At 40.3% G+C, this 3964-nt stretch overlaps 1 pseudogene; it reads right to left on the bottom strand.

Moving 5' to 3' along the window:
* Positions 1 to 3031: 3031 nt before the first annotated feature.
* On the bottom strand, positions 3032 to 3745 carry LOC129692846 (glutathione S-transferase P-like; annotated as a pseudogene).
* Between the last annotated feature and the right edge of the window lie 219 nt (positions 3746 to 3964).

Below are 3964 nucleotides of genomic sequence, written 5' to 3' on the forward strand. Positions count from 1 at the left end.
ATCTGCAACCATTCTATTAGCCTGTGTCTTTTTTTTTTTTATTGGAGAGTTGAGTCCACTGATGTTGATAATTATTAGGGACTAATGATAAATGATTCTTAGTTACTTATATTGTAGAATTGGTGGTGATAGTGTGTTTGTGTTCTTGTGTTTTCTTTTTTTTTTTTTTTTTTTTTTTAAGATTTGTTTTACTTCTTTTGTTTTTTGGGGTGTAGTTGAATTCATTGGATTGGAGTTTTCCTTCTAGTATCTTCTGTAGGGCTAGATTGATATATAGATATTGTTTAAATTTAGTTTTGTCACCGAATATCTTGTTATTCCATATATAGTAATTGAAAGTTTTGCTGGGTATAGTAGTCTGGGTTGGCATCTGTGGTCTCTTAGTGTCTGCATGGTGTCTGCCCAGACCTTTCTGGCTTTCCTAGTCACTGTTCAGAAATCAAGTGTAATACTGAGAGGTCTACCTTATATGCTATTTGGTATTTTTTCCTTGTCGTATTTAACAATTTTTCTTTGTTTTGTAGATTTAGTGTAGATTTGATTATTATGTGGTGGGAGGAACTTCTTTTCTGGCCTACTCTATTTGTTGTTTTGTAAGACTCTTGTATGTTTAAAGACAACTTTTTCTTTAGGTTTGGGAAATTTTCTTGAAAATATTTTGTAGATCTTGGAGCCCGGAATGTTCCATTCCTATTATTCTTAGGTTTCTGTTTCATCTTTTCTTGGTGTCTTTGATTTCTTGAATTTTTTTTTGGGGGGGGTCGGGAATTTTTTGTTTTAATATTTTCTTTGAGAGATGCATAGATTTCTTCAATTGTATATCCAGTACCTGAGGTTCTCCCCTTGATCTTTTGTATTCTCTCGGTTATACTTTCATTTGTGGTTCCCAATGTTTTCCCTTTTCAAGGCTTTCTCAGATTTTCTTTATTGATTTCTTTCTTGGATTTTCTTTATTGACTCTTATTCCGTTTTCAGGTAGGAACCTGTATGCAAGAATTTTTGCAGAAGCCATGGAGGAATTCCATTTGTATTGAAAGACCCCTGCCTCACCCTAAGTTAAACATAGCTAACGCCATTTTGTGAGACACCACTGTTTTGTAAAACTCTAAAGGCCAGATGAGAAACTGAAAAATTACTGAGAAACCTAGCTGTGTCACCCACTTGGGATATCTGCGGTCAGGCTGCCCCAGTCATACTAAAAACAGTTTGTGTTAATCACCCTCATAGATATCTGTGAGACTGTTTCAGTTAAGATAGAGAAAAACAAAATAACAGGTGGCGGGCCACGTCAAGGGGTCATCATAACCCCCTTGACCACCCAGTTCCTGGAATCTTGGTGCCCCTGCCAAACTTTGACGCAAATCGTGGTCTCATGAAAATGTACCAATCAGCCCCCTGTAACCATGCTTCTCGCTTCTGTACTAGTGCTTCTGCTCTAAAACCCTATAAAAACCCCAGCTTCCTACCTAGGGGGCGCGAAAGTCTCTCGAATGACTTTTCGCCCTGGGTACCCGTGTATCAAAATAAAAGCCTCTTGCTGTTTGCATCCGAATGGCCTCGTTGTTCCTTGGGAGAGGGTCTCTCTGACGGAAGATACCCTCCGGGGATCTTTCAGTATGGCTTAATCATCCTGTGTTCTTATAGCACTCAGGACCAGCAACCTAGAGCTATCATTGCCGACAGTGTGCGAGGTCCTTCTCTAATAAATTCTCATTCAGGAAGACAAGGAACTATAGGTTGCCTGTAGGCCAATCTGGTAGGGATATTTTCTCAATTAAAGTTCCTTCTTACCAAATGATTCTAGCTATTGTCAAGTTATAGAACTTGCCTAGCACAACCTAAATTCCATGTTGTAAAATGGAAGCAGTTTCATGAAGTTTTATAGTTTTGCAGAACAAAGAATATCATAAGTCAAGCAAGTTTAAAATACATTGGTGGCTATGGCAGGGAGGAACTGACAGCAAGATGGGTGAAGCTTTTCTATAGAATGTGGATGCTGTGAATTGACAATATAAGCTTTTAGATAGGCAAAAGCTAGGGGTCTGCCAAGTTAATAGATTTCAAGAAATTTTTATATTTTAGTCACATGATATTGGTTCTTACATTGAGGTGGGAAAATTAGCAAATCAGGGTGCTAAATCTAGCCAAATATAAGGTAATTAGCCCTATGTACCTGCCATATTCCAAATTCTTCACATCACTACACTTCTAATATGTCAATCAGTCTTTGTAGATTCAGCTTCTTTCCAGGAATTCTTGTTGATATTACAGTGTGATTCCAATATAGGTATGACTGCACTGTGTGATCCTGCTATGGGGATGATTGTACATTTTTATTCTACAGAAGTGTGATTCTAGTGTGAGTATGATTGTACAGTGCATTCTAATATGGATGTGGCTGTAAAATAAGAGCTAATCTGAGTACAGTAGATGCTACTGTAGGTTTGACTGTATAATGTGATCCTAGTGTGTGACTGTTTAGTGTGGATATGACTGTAAAATGAAAACAAATATACCACTATACAGTGGAATCCTAGTGTAAGTACAACGAGATCTAAGTGTGCATGTGACTGTGCAGTGTGACCCAAGTGTGAAGTGTGAGAAATTAACTATTCATGACTTGTCATTCTTCCCTGGATTTCAATGTTAAAAAGAAACAAGGACCCAAGGGTTCCATAATATGCCTAAGGTCACATGTGAAGTCAGACCAAACTGTTAACATTCAGTCAGCATTGACAAGAGTAAAACAGATGAGTAATTTACTTTTGCCCTGAAATTAAGTATCAATATTCCAGGTTATTTATTTTATTATTTAGTGGCTCCAAAGACTTCTTTGAGATAGAAAAAAGAGATAAAATCATGAAGTCAAGAAACATAGATTTGTGCAAGATGATCTTGCAGTGTAGAGCATAGATTGCCCTACCTATGAAGAATGTGGTATTTAAATGTTTATGTGTATACCACCAGATCCCATTCTATGATAAAAATGCAGAAAAGATTTTCTGTGTTTTTCCTTTCTACAAAAGGGCATTTATATTTGTAAGGTGTAGCATTTTTTTTCTGTCTTAACAAATTTTTTTTTAGGCCTGGGAAAAGGGGGACAAACAGCTCCTGTCTCTTCCTTCCACAATTGCTTGCCATTATCATTGATGGGACAGTTCACATGGTTGGGGAGGACAGAAAGGCCTTGATCTTGGGCCGGTCACTGAAACGTGCCACAAAGGCGGAGAGCAGGGGGAAGTTGTCCATACAGCCAGGGGCCAGGACCTGGTGGATCAGCAACAGGTCGAGCAAGTTGTAGTTGGCAATTACCCACTATGAAGGCTTTGCCTCCCTGGTACTGGGACATCAGGTTCTCAAAAGTGTTCATGTGCCCAGGCAGGGCCTTCACACAGTCATCCTTACCATCCTCATAACTGGTGTAGATGAGGGTGTGTATTTGAGCGAAGGTACCCCCCCCATCATTCACCATATCCACCAGGGCAGCCTCCTTCTGATCTTTCCCATAAAGCCCAAAAGATCAGCCCAGGAACCTCAAGATGGCATTAGATTGGTGCAGGGTGAGGTCTCCATCCTCAAACTTAGGGAGCTGCCCACACAGACTGGTGGACTTGAGCAAGGCTTGCATCCAGGTATCTTTGGTAATCACCTCCTCCTTCCAGCTTTGGCCTTGGTCAGCCAGCAGCATTCGTGTTGCCTCACAGTGCCTCTGAGCTGAAAAGTAGACAATGGTGTACGGCGGCATGACTGCTGCGGAGACAGAGGCGTGGACTTGGTGCTGGATTTGGGACCTTGGACATACACGCGAGCCAAGGTGTAGTATTTTTAAAATTATTTTTTCTTTTTAGGTGGGGTAGGGGGAGTCCAGTCCAATCCCCAGCCTCTGCCCTCCAGCCTCTCCAAGGCTTGGCCTTTCCAGACTAAGCCTGTCATCTTGTAGCCCTTCCTAAGTCAGGACTGCACT

The sequence above is a fragment of the Psammomys obesus genome, unplaced genomic scaffold (assembly GCF_907164565.1).
Source record: "Psammomys obesus unplaced genomic scaffold, mPsaObe1.curated_primary_1811, whole genome shotgun sequence".
Classification (NCBI taxonomy): domain Eukaryota; kingdom Metazoa; phylum Chordata; class Mammalia; order Rodentia; family Muridae; genus Psammomys; species Psammomys obesus.